This window comes from Myotis myotis, unplaced genomic scaffold (assembly GCF_014108235.1).
Source record: "Myotis myotis isolate mMyoMyo1 unplaced genomic scaffold, mMyoMyo1.p scaffold_m19_p_3, whole genome shotgun sequence".
NCBI lineage: Eukaryota > Metazoa > Chordata > Mammalia > Chiroptera > Vespertilionidae > Myotis > Myotis myotis.
Window position 1 is genome coordinate 169471815 of NW_023416335.1, and position 21948 is coordinate 169493762.

At 37.5% G+C, this 21948-nt stretch overlaps 1 pseudogene; it reads left to right on the forward strand.

Annotated features, from left to right (window-relative positions):
- Positions 1-10113: 10113 nt before the first annotated feature.
- Positions 10114-21330, forward strand: LOC118650689 (annotated as a pseudogene).
- The last annotated feature ends 618 nt before the right edge of the window (positions 21331-21948 follow it).

Below are 21948 nucleotides of genomic sequence, written 5' to 3' on the forward strand. Positions count from 1 at the left end.
TTTACTCTCTGGCAGGGACACAAACTGTGAAGCCAATTATTAAAACATGTTAGGTTGTACCAAAAGAACTCAATACAATTTATTAAATTGATTTGACTTTTTAAAACTGAAACTTGACTTAAATTGCATGATTAAACTGGGAAACTGCTTACATTTAGTTGCTGTATAAATTTAGCCACACTCCAGTCAAATTCTAATGAGGTAGGCAATGCAGAGATATAAATTTATAAACTATTTTACTTCAATTATTAAGTTCCACCTCCTCCTCTAAGTGCTCTAACAAGCACTGCTGTAAAGTAGCTCTGATTTTTATTTCCCCTGCTCTCCCTTTGGTTATGCTTTACTTGGACATGTGAATAAGCATTAAATAAAACTCAGAAAAGTGCAACAGCAGAAAGAACAGTCACAAGAATATTGCTCCTCTAGAATTATCTCCAGTGCATACTCTGGTAGTGGTTGCAGCAAACACCTATTTAGAGCATCCTAAGTAAAGAACGGGTAAAAAATATTCATATATTTATTTTAATTGACTTAGCAACCCTATGAAGAAGGTACTCCCATTATCTCTATTTAGAGATGAGGAAACTGAGGCACAGAGAAGTTAAATAATATACACAAAAATAGCATGTGGCAAAGCTGGGATTCAAAACAAGGGTAAAAGTATTTGCTCTTAACCACAGACCATTTTACTACAAGCAGCCAACAGGGATAAGATTCTCAGCGAGGTCATGGTTATAGTGTGACACACTCCTTTTTCTTTAAGCCATCCTAATCTAGATTCTGTTCTATTTGATATGTTCCATTTTTATTATCAATATTGTTCATGTCTATGTCCACCCTTTGTTTATTTCTTTCTCTTTTTTTTTCTGGATTGAAAACTATTATCTCACATTTTCTGTGGGTTAAAGTTCCAGGACAGCTTAGCTGAGTGGTTCTGGCTCAGGTCTCACAGTAAGATGCGTGCTGGGTCTATAGTCATCTACCTGGGTCTTGGAGGTTCTGCTTCCAAAATGGCTCACTGACACTCCTGGCAAGTGACGCTAATCGTCTGCAGAAGGCCTCATTTTCTCCCCAAGTGTCCTCATGACATGGCAGCTGCCTTCCCCCCCAGGGAGTAATTTAGGAGAAAGCAACGCAGAAGCCATAATGTCGCTTATGAACTGGCCTCAGAGGTCATACTCTGTCATTACCCACAATCCCCTACTAGTTACAAAGATCAGCCCTGTTCCAAGTGGGAGGGGCCTACCCAAAGGCATGCATCCAGAAGGGGAGAATCACTTAGGAGTCTTCAGTAGGGTGGCTTGCAGTGTCTCAACACTTTTGATGTGTATTTTTATTTTTCAGTCATTTTTAGCAAGGTATCATCATCTTCAGCTGTGCCTGATGTCTCCAGTTCAAGGACCCTGAGTTTTGTCCTCTTCACCGAATAAATTTCCAATCTTCTGCAAAAATGAAGGAGCGGCAGCCTCCTGGCTGCATTGAGTGGGGAGGAGGGCATCCTTTGTTTGTTAACAACACTGTTAGAGACGTGCATGTTTTATTAGTCTCTTCAGATAACCAATTTTATATTTGCTAATCTTCTGCAGTATATTTTGTTTTCTGTTTAATGACTTTTGTCTCTGATCCTTTCCATTTTCTTTGTACCACTTCCTTTGGGTTTACTCTGTTTTTCTTTTTCTAACTGCTTATGTTGAACATTTAGCTCTTCAACATTCTGCTTTTTGGAAGAAACAAATGTGTAATCTAGCTTTGATTTCTTGTCAATAGAACCAAATGCACGCATAAACAAAAGCAAAAACAAGCAAGTGTGACTATATCAAACTAGAAAGCTTCTGTTTAGCAAAAGAAACAATCAACAAAATACAAAGGTAACCTATGGAATGGGAGAATATCTTTGCAAACCAAATATCTCACAAGGGGTTAATATATAAGGAACACATTCAACTCAATAGCAAAAAGAATAATAGATCAAAATGGGCAAAGGACCTGAATATACATTTTCCAAAGAAGATATACAAATGGACAACAGACACATGAAAAGAGGCATTACATTAGCAATCATCAGAGAAATGCAAGTCAAATGACAATGAAATATCTCACACATGTAAGGGTGGCTAAAAACCAGAAAATAACAAGTGTTGGTGGGGATGTGGAGAAACTGGAACCCTTGTGCACTGTTGGTGGGAGTGTAAAATGGTACAGCCACTGTGGAAAACGGTATGGAGGTTTCTCATAAATTAGAAATAGAACTACCATCTGATCTAGCAATCCCACTTCTGGGTATATATCTAAAAGATTGAAAGATATATCTTTATACCCATGTTTATAGCATATTATGCACAATAGCCAAGATGTGGAAGCAACCCAGATGTCCATTTATAGCTGAGTGGATAAACAAAATGTGGCATATGCCTGCAATTGAATATTATTCAGCCTATAAAATGGATAAACCTGGAGGACATTATTCTAGGTAAAATAAGCCACAAAAAGACACTATATAATTCCACTTGTATGAGGTATCTAACATAGTCAAATTCATAAAAACAAATCTAGCATGGCAGTTAACAGAGGGTTGGGGAAGAGGGAACAGAGGAGTTAATGTTTAAAGAGTATAGAGTTTTCGTTTTTTAAGATGAAAAAGTTCTGGAGATTTATTGCACAATAATGTGAATATAACATTACTAAACTGTATACTTAAAACGGTTTAAAATGAAATGTGTTTTACACTATGCATTTTTTAACACAATTTTAGAAAACTATACACTTAAGACTATTATGTTTCCTATAAGTACTTTAGCTAAATTAAAAAAAAGATATTTACATTATTATTCAGATTCTCCATTGTAAAATGTAGATGAGGATAACAAAATGTATCTCCTAGAAGTGTAGACTATTGTGAGAAATAAGTGTGTTGATAAGTGTGCTGAACACATATGCATTTAACTATGAGAATATTTATTTAAATTTGTCCTTCTCCCCTCTCCTCCACTTCCCTCCCCTCCCCTCCCCTCCCCTCCCCTCTCCTCTCCTCTCCTCTTCATCTCTCTTTCTCTCCTCCGCCTCTTTCTCTTGTTTCCTTCATTTAAATCAGGGGTTCTCAACCTGTGGGTCGAGACCCCTTTGGGGGTTGAATGACCCTTTCACAGGAGTCGCCTAAGACCATCGGAAAACACATAGATAATTACATATTGTTTTTGTGATTAATCACTATGCTTTAATTATGTTCAATTTGCAACAATGAAATTGGGGGTCACCACAACATAAGGAACTGTATTAAAGGGTCGCGGCATTAGGAAGGTTGAGAACCACTGATTTAAATAGATTAAGGATATTCTTTTCTTTTGCTTTTACTCATTTTAGGAGCACCTACTCATTTAAAAGGTATGTTTTCTTTTTCTATTCCTCTATATCTCACAGCAGAAATGTTGACATGCATACTTAACAAAGTCTAAAGTTAATCTATTTACCTTTAATCTAAATAATATAATGTTTCTAGAATACTTTAGTTACAATCACTCCCTACCAGGTTTAATACAGTTAGCATCTGATGTTTGCTTAATTTTAATACCATTTAAATTAGACACCATTATTATTGCTTTATATATCTATTTTTCTTTTCTTGTAGATTTACCCACATGTTTAACATTTTCTTTAGTTAGTTGTAAATCACTTCTTCTGAGACAGGAAAATCATTCAGGTCAAGTCTACATTTTGGTCTCAGACACTTCTTGTTTTTGTATATTTGAAAATCCCTTTAATATTTCACTTACTACTGAAAAATAGTGCTGCTAAGCACTGAATGCTGGGTTTTCAATTTTTATTTTAAGACTTTTAAAATATTGTTCTAGTGCCTCCTGTCTTCCATTTTTGCTACTGAGAAATTAGCTACCAATCTAATTGGGGATTTTCTTAAGAAACCTCTTTTCCGTCTTCTTCTAAGTGATGTTATTTGCTTTTGATGTGTTATAATTTCAATATGATATTTTCAGGTGTGAATTTTTTTTTAAATATATTTTATTGATTTTTTACAGAGAGGAAGGGAGAGGGATAGAGAGTTAGAAACATCCATGAGAGAGAAACATCCATCAGCTGCCTCCTGCACACCCCCTACTGGGGATGTGCCCACAACCAAGGTATATGCCCTTGACCAGAATCGAACCTGGGACTCTTCAGTCCACAGGCCGACACTCTAGCCACTGAGCCAAACTGGTCAGGGCTGAATTTTTATATATACATCTTATTTGAAATTCTTGGGCCTTCTTGTCCATGTATAAATGCCTTTACTCAATTTTAAATAAAATTCCCAACCATTATCCTTTCAAATATTTCCCTTTCCCTTATCTCTTTTGTTTCTTGGATTCCTTTCAGTCCTTATTTCATGTTGATAAATCTTTCTTTCATATTTCCTTTATTTTATTGCTCTGTGAAGCATTCTTAGTAATTTCTTGTGATTGATGATATGCTGATTAATTTTCTCTTTAGTTTTGCAATCCTTCAACTGTGTTTTTTACTTTAGTTAATTATATAGTTTTATTTCTAAAATTTTTATTAGGTTTCCTTACAAATTTTTCTGCTTATTTTTAAAATATCTCATTGCTCATATTTTTATTTGTATCCTTCATTTCATTAAATGCATTATACATATTAATTTTGTATTATATAACTGATCATTTTAATACTGGAAGATCTGATTCCCCTCATTTTTCTCAAGTGCAGACTCTTCTCTCTCATACTCTCTCTTACTTCTGAACCTTGAGATACCGTAATGTCATTTTAGCATTTACTGTTATTTGTTAGTCTAGTCCCTGACCCATTCCCCAAAAACTTCCAGATTTAAATACTAAGGAAAAACTACTGTTGTATAACGTACATATACAGAACAATATAGTATTTCTAAAGTGAGAAAGAAATTAGGCTTTCTTCTGATCAATTGTCTTTCAAAGCAGAAACCATTAAGAAAGGGAAAAAAGAGCAGTATCGCTTCTCTTTTTTTCCCCTTCAAACTCCTTCTTATATCTTTATACTTATGACTATTTGTGTCTGGCTTTTCAGACACCTGGCTCTCTTCAAGTAAGAAGCACCAATAATTCTACATCTGTACTTGTCAACGAGCATCTTCATAATCAGCCAAATCCATGTGAGTGATCTTTGTGAATTGCAGGGCCCACTTTACACTTAGCGTAGGATTGCACCATCCACAGATACCCCACACAGCTGCTGTATTTTGAAGTTGAAAGAGGGTGAGTAGGTAGGCCAGGCAGGAGGAATACTGAGGAGAACTGAGCCATTCCCTTCTAATTCTTGTCTTCCCTAGTGTTTGTGTACTCCTGGCTCTGGGCCTTCAAGAGCCAGGGCAGAAGTGCAGGGTGGGCACTGAGGTGATGTGGGTCCTGGAGTCCTGGTGGCATCTCCCTGAGAATCCACTTACATCTACCTCAGCAAGACAGAAATAGTTTCTCCATGAAAAGTTATAATAACAATAGGCGCAATTGTATGTGAATATTCTCTGTGCTCGTCCGATGCTAGGTACTCTGCTTAGGTTATTCTCCTCACAACAATTCTGTGATTTTTAAAAAATATATTTGTATTGATTTCAGGGAGGAAAGGAGAGGGAGTGAGAGAGATTGAAGATCAACAAGGAGAGAGAACTATTTATTGGCTGCCTCCTGCAGGCAGAGCCCACAACTGGGGCATGTGCCCTGACCCAGAATGGAACCCTGACTTCCCGGCTCATAGGTCTATACTCAACCACCGTTCAACCATTGAGCCACGCTGGCCAGGTAATCCTGCGATTTTTTACAGATGAAGAAACTGAGACTCAGATAATTTATCCAAGGCCATGCCACTAAGAACTGAGGTCTACCTGATTCCAGAGACCTAGTTCTTTTGGCTAGAGGATCCTGCCTCAGATCAAATAAATAAATGCAGAAACCAGGTTTCAAGTCAGGTCTGGACCCCCACATTTTGGTTTTCACCACTCACTGGATAGTTGTTGAACTTGTGAGAGAATAAGCAAAGTGATTAATCACTGTTGTTTAGTTTACAGTGACATATATTTGATTAATTTTGAGAGTGAATGTTAAGAAATATGCTCATATCATGCATCTTTATTAGGAATTACTTTCGCCAGGGGTGAAAAGCAGCACTGAAGTTTAAAACAGTTGATTCAGAACAGGTTTTGAAATCAGTAGGTTATGACCCAAGTCAGGGACTGAAAGCAGGCCACCAGAGATACGTTACAACATAATCCTACAATATGTTTAATCTGTGCTATGAATATATTAGCCAAAGTTACAAAGATAAGTAAGAATAATCTAATACTAAATATACATGCTGTGCCTCAGTTTTTTTTAATCTGTTCAATGGAAATAATATCTATCTCACAGTGTATTTTGTAAGGATTAAATGAAATAATACCAGTTAAGTGTTTGGAATAATTCCAGGCACATATATGAGCACTTCATAAATAATAGCTATAATTATTAATAACATTATCATCTCAGTTCCTGCTTCTAAGGAACGATGCCATATGGAAGGTGTAACAGCTGATAGTATTTCCTGAATGGCACTGGGAGAAATGCATCAAATTAAAAGAAGAAAGATCAGGAACAGACAGGGATGTCCACTTTCACCACTCTTATTCAACATAGTACTAGAAGTTCTAGCCACAGCAATCAGAAAAGAATAAAAAGCATCCAAATTGGAAAAGAGGAAGTAAAACTGTCATTATTCACAGATGACATACTATTGTATATAGAAAACCCTAAAGATTCCACCAAAAATCTACTAGATCTAATAAATGAATTCAGCAAAGTAGCAGGATACAACATCCATATCTAGAAATTGATGGCACGTCTATATACCAGTAATAAACTCTCCGAAAGAGAAACTAAAAAAACAATCTCACCATTGCAACAACAAAAAAAGATTACTTGGAATAAACTTAACCAAGGAGGTAAAATACCTGTACTCAGAAAATTATGGGAAATTAAAGAAAGAAATTGAGTAGGATACAAATCAGTAGAAGCATATACTGTGTTCAATGATTGGAAGAATTACCATCATTAAAATGTCCATACTACCCAAAGTAATCTACAGAATCAATACAATCCCTGTTAAACTACCATCACAGATCTAGAAAATATATTCCAAAAATTTATATAGAACTAAAAAAAAGACCCCAAATAGCCTCAGCAATCTTGAGAAAGAAGAACATAATTGGAGGGATCACAGTACCTAATATCAAACTATACTACAAGGCCATTGTAATAAAAACAGCCTGGTACTGGCATAAGAACAGGCAATAGATCAATGGAACAGAACAGAGGTCCCAGAAATCAACCCATGTCTCTATGGTTAATTAATATTTGACAAAGGAGGCAAGAGCATACAATAGAGTAAAGACAGTCTCTTCAATAAATGGTGCTGGGAAAATTGAACAGATACATGCAAAAAAAAAAAAAATGAAACTAGACCACCAACTTACACCATATACAAGAATAAATTCGAAATGGATAAAAGACCTAACAGTAAGTTATGAAACCATAAAAATCCTAGAAGACATAGGTAGTAAAATCTCAGACATCAATTATAGCAATGTTATTGCCAATATATCTCTTAGGGTAAGGGAAACGTAGGAAAAAACTAAGCAAATGGACTATATCAAACTAAAAAACTTTTGCACAGCAAAATATACCATCATAAAAATAAAAAGGAAACCCCACTATATGGGAGAACATATTTGCCAATGATGCATTTGATAAGGGGTTAATTTCCAAATATATAAAGAACTTATAAAACTCAACAATCCAATTAAACAATTGGGCAAAGAACCTGAGTGGACACTTCTCCAAAGAGGACATACAGATGACCAATAGACATTTGAAAAGATGCTCAATGTCACTAATCACCAGAGAGATGAAAATTAAAACCACAACGCAATATCACCTCACACCAGCTAGAATGGCTACCATCAATAAATCAACAAACAAGTGCTGAAGAGGAGGTGGAGAAAATCTGCATTTCCACCAAAGTGCATTGTTGTTGGGAATGCAGACTGGTACGGCCACTGTAGAAAACAGTATGGAGTTTCCTCAAAAAATTAAAAATGGAACTGCCTTTTGACCAAGCAATCTCACTTCTGGGAATGTATCCTAAGAATTCCAAAACACCAATCAGAAAGGACATATGCATCCCTATATTCACAGCATCAGTGTTTACAATAGCCAAGATCTGGAAACAGCCCATGCCCATCAGCAGATGAATGGATAAAAAAAAAGCTGTGGTACATTTACACAGTGGAGTATGATGTGGCTGTAAAAAGGAATGAAACCCTACCTCTGGGACAGCATGGAGGGACCTGGAGAGTATTATGCTAAGCAAAATAAGCCAGTCAGAGGAAGAAAAATACCATATGATCTAACTTACATGTGGAATCTAATGAACAAAATAAACTGACAAACAAAATAGATCCAGAGACATGAATACATGGCACATACTGACAGATGTCAGAGGGGAGGTTGGTGGGTGGACCAGATGAAAGCAAGAGAATAGTCAAAGGACATATATGCATAGCCCATGGACACAGGCAATAATGTGGTGAGGGCTAGAGGGTGGGAAGGGTGGTGGTGGACAAAGGGGGTGTATAGCAGGGGACATCTCTAATAATGTCAACAATAAAAAATAAAATGTAAAAAATTTAAAAATAAAAGAAGAAAATCAGAATTGTATCAACTCTACAAATTGTATATTTTTCTAAAATTAAATAATCACAATATGGATCTGTCTCTAAGAAACTAGTTTAAAATATTTCTATTATGTAAATTCAAAACCACTTGTCAAGCAAAGGGAGGAGTGGCTGGATCCACTCCCTGTGGGGACAGTGGGTTTCAATGACTGTCCTTTCTAAGGTTCTGTTTCACATTGCCTTTCTGTGACCTGAAAAGTGTCACTTGATACATTTTCTCAATCAAATCAACTGCCAAACTGGATAAAACCTTTCCTTACAGAAACCCAGATGCTGCCTCTAACCTAAACTGCACCGAGTACATCTTAACCTCCTGTTCCCCTTCTGCAATCAAGGAAATAGCAGTTGATATCTTAATTGCTGCTCTCTGGCAGAAAAAGCATACACCTGTTGACAGATTGGCTCAAAACAGTTTTAAAGGGGAACCTCAGAAGTCAGACAAGATTCTTCTCAGGCCAGCACCACCTCATACAGGCTACCGCCAGGAGTGCCAGCGCCCCGACTGGCCAGGCTGTGTGTTCAATGAGCACAGGTGCAAGTCACCATTCTTCCTGACTGACGTGCGGTCGGCACCTCCGCAGAGGATATTAGGACAGGAAATCCCACAGAGACCGGCCAGAAATCATCTCTCCAGGACAAGAGCTCCAGGTTTTGAATAATGCCTGGGTAATATATTTATGAAAGATGTTCGAGATTTTCAAACTTGGCAAATAATATATGTTTATAAATCCATTTTTAAGCGAACACATATTGTAAACAAGCAGGTCAGCTTAACAGGGATATCCTGCAAAATGCCTTTGATAAATATACAATTAAAGAGCGAGGCTCGATGGTTTTTCTAGATGGACTTTTGTTGTAGCTGCCTTGGAACCCCGTAGCTCAAGGCTGTTCATCGAAGCTTCTTCTGACCTCAGGAGAGAGACTGTATTCCCTGACTGCAATCCCAAGCGTTTATCTCATTCTGTTTTTCTTGGTTCTCCAAGTCCAATTTGGCCAGCTCTGCCTACATGTGTTCAGCGTGGCCATGATTTATTTCATATGTTCCCTCTGCTTATTTCAGTTTGGCATGTGTTCCTATCATTCCCATATGTCAACAGGTTACTTTGAATCCAGTTGTCCTAGGTAGGCCCCCAAGATAACCATAGTTTTCATACCAGGAAAAATAGGTATCCGAAAATAACCTCAGTAGTTGAAGGAGCTGGTTAATTACAAAGTGCTCATTTCCCACGGATTCTTAATCCTTGAACCAATGAAACTTGAGACACCTCTCTTCGCCTATGGGCCCTAATGCTCTCAACTCCTTGTGTTCCCCAGACAAATCTTGTTTTCTTTTCTGCTCAACTCCAACCCTCTTCTGAAGAGCGATGATGCCGAGTGCTTCAGAAACACCATCAGCCCGAAGTGGAAGCATATGCTACTCAGAAGTCTTTATCACCAAATTTTATAGATCAACTCCTCGACATCATGCTCTCTGTTTGCGGATCCCAGGGCCAGCTGCATTACCCATCTCCTCACCTCGAGGACTACCGTTCAACTGTTTGAACAAAGGAAGGAATGCTTCGCTACGCTTCCTTCTTTAAGAACATGATACGCTATTTTTTTTTTCTTGAAAAAGACACCGCATCATTTCAATGTGAAAATGTATTACTTTCTCTGAAGGTCCCTGGAGAAATGACCGATCTTCAAAAGACTTAGTTTTCACAAAAGATAGAAAGTGAGCACCTTTGGTGGCACACAGTCCATGATGCATGTGTGTGGCTGATGCCAAGGACCAAAGCTGGGTCCACACAGAATAAGAACATCTGGGTGAGAAAGTCAAATACCACGATGCTTCCGTGGTTGACACTGAGTAGTCACATTTCAGATAAAAACAATTCTTTTTTAACTGGTCATGTTGTTATCCGAGCATCCCTATAGATAAGCTTGTACACGGTTTGGTTTAAAGCACATTCTAAATCCTTTGGTTCCCCTCACAGCTCTCCTGACAAAGTGACATAATACTATGTCCATATGACAGATGCAATTGACCCATAGAGGGGCGGCTACGTTCGATTGCCTCGGATTCACGACTAACGAGTAGCATGGCTTTAGCCTGATTTGTTACTGCAGCATTTCAACTCAATTGCAGCATCAAACAATGGGCATTTTGTACAGGGTTCTTTTAGGGCCTCTTTTGAAACAGAGATTTTGGCAACACACTTCAGAGGGAAGTTGTCATTTCTGTTCCCTCGCCAGGGAAGCTTTGCAACCATTTTGATTTCATCATGTTAGCTTGTTATTTCTTTGACAATAGCAGACAAACACTGCATTTGGGTTTTCTGTGTTGCTTGTGAGCAGTTACTGAAACTGACCTGCTTTTTAATGCAAACATTATGCAGACTGTGCAGCCAGACAATGGAAAGTCTGTTTGCAACCTGAGCAGGGCTGGATGCAATCTTTCCCAGTGGGTATCTATCATTTCAGGTGCTGCTGAAGAATTCATGTAGAATTTTCATTTTTCAACTGTTTGTTAAAATCACATACCAAGTCAAATTTAATTAGTTATATTCATGGCAGATGGTACAGTATTCTATAATAAAGTATAAATTCCTTTACTTAATTGAGTAATGCATTTCATATGATCTCTTTTACAAATTTCAAAAACGATTCTCTTCAAACAGGCCTGCGCATTATTTGGATGCAGGCCCAAACAGGTTAAAATTGATTTAATACTTTCCCCCCAAAGAACACTATGTAAATGAAAGTGAGTCTGCCCTGAGTGACTTATTTTAATGTCTGCTTCTACATAAATTACATCTGCATCTGGGAGAGAGAGGTGGGAGTATACTTAAATTATGTGGGAACAAGTTTCTGAAACTTTGAATGCAACAGTTAGAAAGATGGTCATAGTCAAATAAATCCAATTTGTTTCATGCTGAGAGAACTTAATGTTCATTATCAGTTAGTTGAAACCAAGTCTTTGATAATATTAAATAGACTCCTCCTAAATATATCATCCTTTTCCCAGAACAGCCAATTAACCTGAACATTAGAACTGAGGTGGGGTCAAGGGAAGGAGGTCTATCTCTATATATTAATTATACATTAATTTAGGCATCTGAAGCACACAAACACAAATTTGGACAACATGGGATAAAACACAATATTGCACTCTTGGTAGATCTCAGATTGCTGCTGCTCTTACCATCCAATACTCAAAAGGGATTTCATTTCTGCCCTAAACATTTTCGCAGTGCTTCAGACATCTGCCCACTTTTTCCTCCAGGGAAATTTAAAAAATGCTGAATTTTTCCCAGCCTACAATAACAACCCATTAAAGGGTACACACTAATTCACAGAATGTTATAAGCATAAGACATTTTATCCATCTTTTATTCTAAAGATGACATATATTCTGCACATATAATGGAATTACTTTTCCCCACTGCCTATTATACACTAGTAAGCAATCATGTTATATGTGGCTTCTCAATCTTCTTTGACAAAACCCTCCAGTCATGAAGTGAATCCTATTTGCCATCCTTTTAAATCTAATATTTAATTATACTGATAAGGAAATTAAGTCACAAATACTTGTAGTAGAGTCCATGAACTTAGTCACAGAAGTAAATAATGTCTAGGCTAACAAGTACCTCAACACCTAGCCAGATATTTTTCCACCCAGGATACACAATGGCAGGGAGGAGAAATAATTCTCCTCTACTCTCTTATGTAAAGTAGATGGGTTTGCAAATTAAACTGACAAAGGACAGATTAACAGGAGAAAATGTGTGATGTTTATTGAAGTTAATTTTATGTGCTTCACAGAAAAAAGTGAAAACTCAATTGTTAGACTTAGGGGCTTAAACTATATACCATTTTAACAAAGGGCAATAAATTGCAGGGAAGTGACTAGAAAAAAAGGTGGGGTAGCTTCTAGGGGCAATAAATTGCGAGAAAATGACTAGGAAATATATAGGGGATAAATAAAATGAAAAATAAGGGATATTTTAGTTATGTTCTTTATACAGATTCATCTCGGTGTGATTCCCTGTTTCCAGTGATAAGAGTAGGTCTCCTTTTCCTGGGCACCTTCCTCAAAGGAAAACTTATGCCCAGATTTTAGGCTGACAAGGAGGGGGGAGCAGAGAACCCTTCCTGCATCTGTTGATTCTCAGTTGCCTTCAGCTCAAAATAATCTTTATGCATAATTTGGGATGGCATATCCTGCTCCCTTTCAAACTACAGAGTGAAGATATGTAACAACTATGGTTTTGCATTGCTTTGCTAATTTAATAAATGCACTAAGCAATCGCTCCAGGCACATTCACCGGCCCCTACCCCAATCCCTCCGTTTACTCTCAGGGTGTCTGTCTAGGCCCTGCCACTTGAAGTTTCTACATCACAGCTTTACCAGTCTCCTCTAAATTAACTAATACATTTAGCAGCTCTTTTAGTTTCTAGATAGAAAAGACTTGACTTGTCTGAACCTTATACATGTTTCTTACGTATCCGTGCCCTCAAGTTGTGCCATTAAATAGTTCCTTTACTCCCAGTGCACTGGATTGGAATGGACCACCCAGGCTGATCTCTGAGAAACCCTACTGAAGGGTTTAAAAGACACGGAGCATCTTTTAAAGACAGATTTGGAATCAGTCCTTGCTCTGCTAGTTACTGGCAGCAAGACCTCAAACAGGGTCATTATGGACACTAGGTTTCAGTGCATGTAGGTCACCCAGGATAGAGTTGAAGGTCAATAAATGGTAATTTTTATGTTGGTCAGGATGATGATGATGGTGACTAGTGATAATTTACTCCTCTGTTTTATATAGTTTTCTTTAGAAACAAAACAAAACACCTACTTAGCCCTGGCTGGTGTCGCTCAGTTGGTTGAGCATCATCCCATGCACCAAAAGGTAACCAGTTTGATTCCCAGTCAGGGTGCATACCCAGATACAGATTCAATACCCAATGGGGGGTGTGCAGGAGGCAGCCAGTTGATGCTTCTCTCACACATTTCTCTCTCTCTCTCTCTCTCTCTCTCTCTCTCTCTCCTCTTTCCTCTTTCTCTAAAAATCAATAAGAATATATTTTTTAAAAATCCTAGATAATTCTCTGCAGATTTCTTCCTTCCTCCTACTCCTTTCCACCTCCATTCCCCTTACATACACAGCAAACACATTCATACATAAAGATTTGCAATACTCCTTTACTTAGAAAAGACAACCATGTTCTGGCTAAGAGAGACTCCATTGGCTCTGTTGCATGCTAAGATACAACGCTTGAAAATCTTATACAAAAGTCAGGTTAGATGTCTCTTCCTCTAAGCATCCATCCCAAACAAGGTAGATCTGCAGCACCTGGTGCTGAGGGGCTGTACTGATCTCTATTGTCTATTTATTCATAGCTCTTCCATTTAGACTGTAAACTCCTTTGGGGGAGTTATTGTCTAGTCCAGTGTGTCTTGTATCTGAGTAGGCAATTATTTCTGAAAAGAGAAATGAATTAATGTTACCTGGAATGGAAGGTTGGGGAGAGGGGGAAGGAGGTCAATTCCTCAGTCCTTATCATTTGGGAATAATGAATATTTGGAAATTATTTGGACAAAGAAATGGAAATTACCTAATCTAATGCGATTAAATTGGAGCTATTTAATTAACCTTTTTCCCTTTAAACACAAATAGCTAATATAACAAGTTCCCATTCAAATGCATTTAAGCAGAAAAATTCAGTTTCTTTCTTCTTTCTTCTATTTTTATGAAAAGCCAAAGCACTAGGTGATTCATATTTTTAAGAACATATTCTTACAGGCATTTTCATCTCTGAATAAACATTAATCTTCAGAAGTATGTTTTTAATAAAAAGGAAGACTGGTGCATTTGTTTTATGATGTTTCTTAGTGAATGATCTCCAGAGATTTCTTTTAATGATATCTGTAGGGCCCATTCTAGGCAAACACGTGTCATAGGGAAAGCTTGGCTTTACTTTTCTATACAGGACCAATCAATCCCGGCAGCAGCAAAGGGAACAGCGTGATCATGCTATGACTGAACAGACTCCAGGAAGGGCTCCAGTAACTTCCCAACACAGTGAATGGTAATGGAAACTCTACCATTACACCTCCATTTATCTCCCTGTCCCAATGCAGACCCCCTATTCTGGGAAGAAAATGCTTATGTTCTTTCTCAGGAAACAACATTTTAACTGAGGGAACATTAGAAAGCATGCCGCCGGGTGGAAGAAAATATTTCCCATATATATAGATTCAATAGATGGCTCACATAGAGTATGAATATGTATCCTAAAAATCATTAAGAAAAAGGTAGGTAATCCAACAGAAAAGCAGACAAATGACTTAAATAGACAAGAGCAATACAGGATGCTCTAGCCATGCCTATCCCAGCTTTAATTAAAAACCCTCCAAAGGGTCAAACTTGCTTCCAAGTTATATGAGTCTCAGAATAAAGCCCCAAACAATTATAGAAGAATAAAATTATCCAGCACTTGACAAATTAGCATTCAATCAAAGATTACTGTGTGCAAAGAAACAGTAACATTATCTAGAATGTGAGGAAAAGTGAATCAATAGAAACAGATCCAGAAATTACTTAGCTGGCAGTATTTCTATTAGTAAGTTAAGTAGTAAAAAACAAAAACAAAACAAAACAAAAAAAAACTTTTATAGCTATATTCTATAGTTTAAGAAAGTATGAGCACTAATGAGACACAGAAAATAAAATAAAAATGAGCAAAATGGAAATTCTAACATTCTAGAGAGAAAATAATAACATTTCAGGGAAGAAAAATAAAATAGGTGCAATTAATAGGTTATTAGATGTTGCAGAAGAAACAGTAAACTTGAATGCATAACAATAAGCTATGCAAAATTACACACAGGAAAAATACGGAAAAAACAACAATTGTGCATCAGTGAGCTGTGGGACAACTTGAAACAGCTTAACAGTTGGAGTCCCTGGCACAGTGGAAAGAAACCAGAAAAAAAACAAACATATATATATGCCCCTAACTTTCAAATTAGATAAAAATAAAAAACTTACAGTTCATAGAAGTGTAATAAAGCTCACCACAAGAAATATGAAGAAATTGACACCAAGGCACATCACAATCAAATGACTTAAAACCAAAGACAAATAGAAAAATCTTAAAAGCAGCTAGACGAAAAAGAAACATTGTGTACATGGGAACAACTATACCAGTGATGGCCCTGGGGGCAACAGGTCAAAGGAATTAATTACAAAGGGTGTGAGGAAACTTTAAGGAGCGAAGGATACAATTGTTCATTACATTGATTGTGCTAATGGTTTCACAGGTATATACATTTAACAAAATTCATCAATTTATTTTAATAATATGATTTTTATTGTATGTCAGTTATGACTCAATGGTTATTGAGTCAGTTATTGCCCTACTTTTCTAACATAATCTTAAATGTTCAAACATAAAGGGTTTACTTGTACTTCCTACTCCATTCTTTTATTTCCCTACCATTCACCTTCAAAGGATGAATGATAAAGATGTGAGATGTACATATATATTCATATTCCATGTAGTATATACACACAGACAATAGAATATCACTCGGCTATGAGAAAGAAGAAAATCCTGACATGTGGAACAACATGGATGGATGGATCTTGAAGGTATTATGCTAAATGAAGTAAGTCAGAGAAAGCAAAATACTTCATGATATCACTTGTATCATGAAATCTAAAAAAGGTAAACTCATAGAAAAAGAGAGTAGAATTATTCGACTTTGATTAGGTTGTTCTTCTATCGGAGTGTGATAACATATCAAAGTCACCAGGGGCTCGGGGTTGGGGGAAATGGGGAGATGTTGGCCAAAGGGCACAAACTTTCAGTTTTACAATGAATAAGTTCTGGGTATCTAAAATACACCATAGTGACTATAATTAACAGTGCTGTACTATATAATTAACAGAGTAGATCTTAAATGTTTTCATTACAAATAATGAAATGAGACATGATGGAATTGTTAGCCAACGGTATGGTAGTAATTACTTTATACTATGTAAGTGTATCAAATCATTGCACTGTACACCTTTATCTTATGCAATGTTATATGTCAACTAGACCCCTGATGCATGAAAATTCGTGCTAGAGTAGGCCTTCCTTCCCCAGGCTGCCGGCACTGGCTTCCCTCCAGCATCTGGGACCTGGGCTTCCCTCCTCTGGCTGCCAGCAGGCATCTGGGACCTGGGCTGGCTTCCCTGGGCCGCCTGCAGGCACCGGGGACCCCACTGGCTTCCCTTAGGCCCGGCTTCATCAGGAAGAATGTCCAGAAGATGTCCAGTCTAATTAGCATATCACCCTTTTGTTATTAAAGACTAGAGGCCCACTGCATGAAATCCTGCGAGACCCAGACCTGGTGCACCGCTGGACCCAGTGTCAAGTCCCCCTCAACCCACGCGTGCGCCTCGCTGCGCCCACAGCTGCATCCACCTACGCACGCCTTGCCACAGACCCACCCACCTTGAAGACAGTAGTGGACGGAGATAAGAATAGTTTCCTGCCCTAACCTTTCCTTCTCAGGGGCACTTAAATTGACCTTCATTGGAAGATGAGAATTGAACAGAGCAATACTTACTTGTTCCCATGAAGAAATCATGTGCAACACTTACCTGTTCCCATGAAGAAATCATATGACATTCAGCAGTTGCTTTTGGCGTTCGGTTGTTATGGCGTGATGGCATCACGGCCATGGGGTTTTTATTAATATAGATTATATCTCAGTGAAGCTGGAAAAAAAATTAGAAAAACCTAATACAAATAGATAAATAATATACAGTATAATCTATTCATCTAATAGTAAATTTTACAGTCATTAGAAAGAATGAACTGTGAAAATAAAATATAATGGATTATTCACTGAAACAATAAGCAGAAGGCTAGAGTTATATAATAATAGAAATATTTTGCTGCATAGAAATTCAGCCATGATTTTTTATTATGAGCATCATATTACAGTAGAAAAACTTAAAATAAGAAACTATTATATCAACGTTTGAAATAAGTGAGAGCAGGCTCATATTCTCTGAAAGAATCAGATTACATACTGCAATATCCGTAATCCTCTCAGAAGAGACAAGAAGTAGCATTTCGAAAGGGTGTTTGTGCAGAATTCCATAGGAAATTCGACTTCCTAGAACTAGGTTTTTATAATGGAAAGACACTTTATTAAATTACTAGAGTATTCACTGCCAGGCATGCAATACATATTCAATATTACAAAATCAGCTTAAATTGGGCACTGTAACATTCCAGTACCTAAAATATAGATGTCTCTGCCTTTACATTTAATTGCCTAGTGTAAATGTCATCTAGTTTGGCTTTAGATGTCAAATGCAAATATTTCAAATTTGTTAAAATGAAAGTTTACCTACTAGGGAGTGAAGTCATTTTGTCATTATTCTTCTTCATCACTGATAATTAAAAACTAAACTTCTCTCAACATGATATTTTAAAAATGACTTACTTATACCCACATGCAACACTTAATAATTCAGCTCAGGACATTCCATAATTTTTTATATAAGCTCAAATCCTAGCAGTTGCAGATGTATAAACAGCATAAAAACCTATGTGTTATGCAGTGTTTAGCAACCACAATTGTTCTCTCTTTGGCATTTGCTTCCTGCCTCATATATCTCCTAATCCTTGATGTGCGCATTGAAAATGTCACAAAGTTCTCTGAAATTAATTTCATCTTCACATTTGAACCAGACAAATCTTGTTTATTTCCATGAATCATACATAATTCAGGAAATTCAAAACTTCAGGTGTCTAGAAAAATAAGACAAAAACACAAACTCACTCTGGTAGAAACAACTTTCTCTTTTGTAAGAAATATTATCTGGTAGATTAGGAAGAACTCTTTAAAGCAAACATGCTTTTTCCTATATTGCAGAATTATTAGACTCTGGTTAGGTTGCTCTTCTGTTGGAGTGTGATAACATATCAAAGAATTAAAGTATCTTAAGGCAGAGCAGTAAGAAGAAAGCACATTAGTGAAGCAATGTGGTGGAAAACAAAATTTAGGATCTAACCACTATCAATCTTTTTCATCATTGCACATTCAGATCTGCCCAAGACAAGAAAGCAAACAAATACATTCATCTTCTCTTACGTCTGATGTCATGAGGTTAGTTTGTGCTTAATTTACTATGTTAAGTTGAGTGCTAATTTATTCTCTAAAGAACCTAATTTACATCATGATTATTTGTTATGCTCTAAAGATAAATAATTGTTCTCATCTTTTCCCTCCCTTAACTCAGCTTTTTTAGCACCTTTTCTAGAGTCTACATAGATGATTTTTGTTATTTTAAAAAATACTCTTGTAGGAAGCTGCCTTTTCAATTTGCAAGTTCAAGTGCATAAAACGTGTTACTATTAGCATTTTGTAGAACTGCTTTGTCTGTATTTGACTACCATAAATTTGGTCAACTTTTATTGGCATTGAATGTAGAGCATACTAGACAAATGGAAAGTGCCCCTTCTGGTCCAGGGTATTACAGGTTATATATATATCCACCCTGTTGGAAAAGTTAATAATAACCGCACAAAATTACCTTCCAGAATCAATTTCAGTTCTCTCAAATTTTTAATTACATATTAAACACTCTTCCTTGGCCAACTAGTCATTAGGAAAAAGAAGAATGCATATACAATGTGTCATACTTTCCATTTTTAACATTCATTGAAAACATGGCCAAAGTCATTAATTTAAATGAAAGGAAATGTTCATGCCATTGTTGAGTTTCAAAAGAATTCAAAACCACCATCATTCAAATTCAAAAGACAATAATATAAAACAAACTTTCATCCATTATATTCATATTTCTTACTATAATTTTATTGCCTTATTACTCACATCAGATCATCTAAGTGGGTATTTTTTGTTTTCTTGTTATTTGCATGAAGCCATTTTACATGGACTATAATTCTCCATAGTCTTTGCTTTGAAGAGCACAGCATGTGTTTCTGAGATTTAATAGGGACAGTTTTCACATGCTTGTTTTGAGTACATAATAGTGTAATATTAAGAACATAAGTTCTGGAGTAAAAATGTCAACTTTTGAATCTTGGCTCAAATACTTATCAATTATATAATTTTGTGCAACATGTTTAATGTCTCTGGGCTTCCATTTCCTTATTTATAAACTGGATTAGTAATAATATATTGATCAAGGCATTTTTAGGAGGATTAAATAAGTCCATTTATGTAAAGTGAGTAGAAAAGTGTGTAGCATATAATAAGTTCTCAGTAAATGTTCTATTTTAATTATTGATATATTACTTATTACCTTTTATTAAATGTAATATTCCAATATAGTAGCCATCTGTAAACAGTTTTCAGAAAGTTGACTGTTTTATTTGGGGAAATATCTTGAGCAAGAGGTGGAATGTAGAACTAAGAATAATTTTTTTAAAAGAATAAAAAGAAGTAGTAAACAAAATCTGAAGAAGAAATGAACAGAAATTAAGAGAAGTGGGGTGGGGAAAGGGAGAAAAATTACTAAAAGGTACAGATGGAAGATTGAGTAGCATGGAAAGGGGCCAAAGCAGAGGAAAGGAGGAAGGCAGGGAGCCCCAGAGCTGGAGTCAAAGTCAGAGGTGGGGACCTCCGTGTAGCGTGGTGGGGGCAGTGCCTGGTTCTGAACCACAGCAGTGGGAAGGATGGACCATGGTGAAGATCAACGACCTGGACCCGCAGATTCAGCAGCTTCCACACTGCGAGACCACCAGGGCGCGTGAAGTCAAGGCCCTATACACTAGGCAGAGAGGTCGTGGTAGCGGAGAGCAATGTGCAGGGGTGGACTCGCCAGTCACAGTATGTGACAACATCCACGGGCAAGTCTATGACTTCGAGGAGCTGTTCAGAGTGGGTAGCAATGTCCCTGAGAGCAACTACCTGTTCATGGGAGACTTTATGGATTGTGGTTTCTAAGGTGTTGAAACATACCTCCTGCTGCTATCATCCTGACCCCAGGCAACCAGAAGAGCTGCCTGATCACCCGGGTCTCCTGCTTCTCTGAGGAGTGTTTGTGCAAATACACTGGGTGACCTCATGGCGCTACTTCCTGAGATCTTTGACAACCTCAGCCTGTGGCCATCATTGATGACAAGATCTTTTGAGTGTATGGGGCCTCTCCCCCTCATCCAGACCCTGGACCAGATCCAGAGGTTGGAGCAAAAGCAAGAAATGCTCCACAATGGGTGCACATGTGACCTGTTCTGATCTGACCAGATATAACAGGCTGGGGTATAAGCCCCAGTAGGGCTAGCTGCCTTTTTGTCAGTGACATGGTGGCCTACTTCCATGCAAGCAATGACACTGACATGATCTGCCACCCCACTCCCACCAACTGGAGATAGAAGGTTACAAGTGGCACTTCAATGAAACTGCTCATTATATGGTTGCCACTCAACCACTGTTCCTGCTGGGACCATGGCAGCTCTCTCGGAGTTGGATGAGCATCTCCAGAAAGAGCTCATCATCTTCTATGCTGCTCCTCAAGAGACAGGGACTTCCCTGCCAAGAAGCCCATGCTGACTACTTCCTGTGACCCTTTCCGCCCCTGCCCGCCTCCAGCCGCGCTCGCCTTCAGACCACTATGACTCTGCCCTCTCCCCCATAGAAAGCCAGGCATTGGGGGCAGAAGGCTGCCCCCTGCTCTGCTGACCCCCTCAAAGAGGGCACGTGAGGATGAGGAGTTTCAGTGGAGAGACTCAGAGCGTCAGCTCCATTCTCCTCCTTTCTTTTCTCCCCACTTGAAATCATTAAGTGTCAATAATTTTTTTTCTTTCTTTTTTGTTTTTAGATAAAAGGTTTGAGAAGAAAAAAGTGTATAAAGTAAATTTTAAAAAGAAAAACAGCGAGTAGATTTAGAGAAAAATATTAATGTTAATATTACTTATAGTAATAATTGTAATGTTCACAGTAGTAACAGCTCAGGAGTTATTTAGATATGGAAAATCATAAACATGTGACTGTAAGGACTATAATTTAGATAACACTATTCTATTCCATGTTCTTTCTGATCATAGGCCCTGCTTTAAGTTTCCCTAGAATTAACGCTACAGTTAATTTCAATAAACGGTGTTATTATATTTCAGCCAGTCTTTCAGACAACTCAGAGAAACAAGAGACAGCATAAACCAAAGCAAAGAAGCAGACTTTTAGA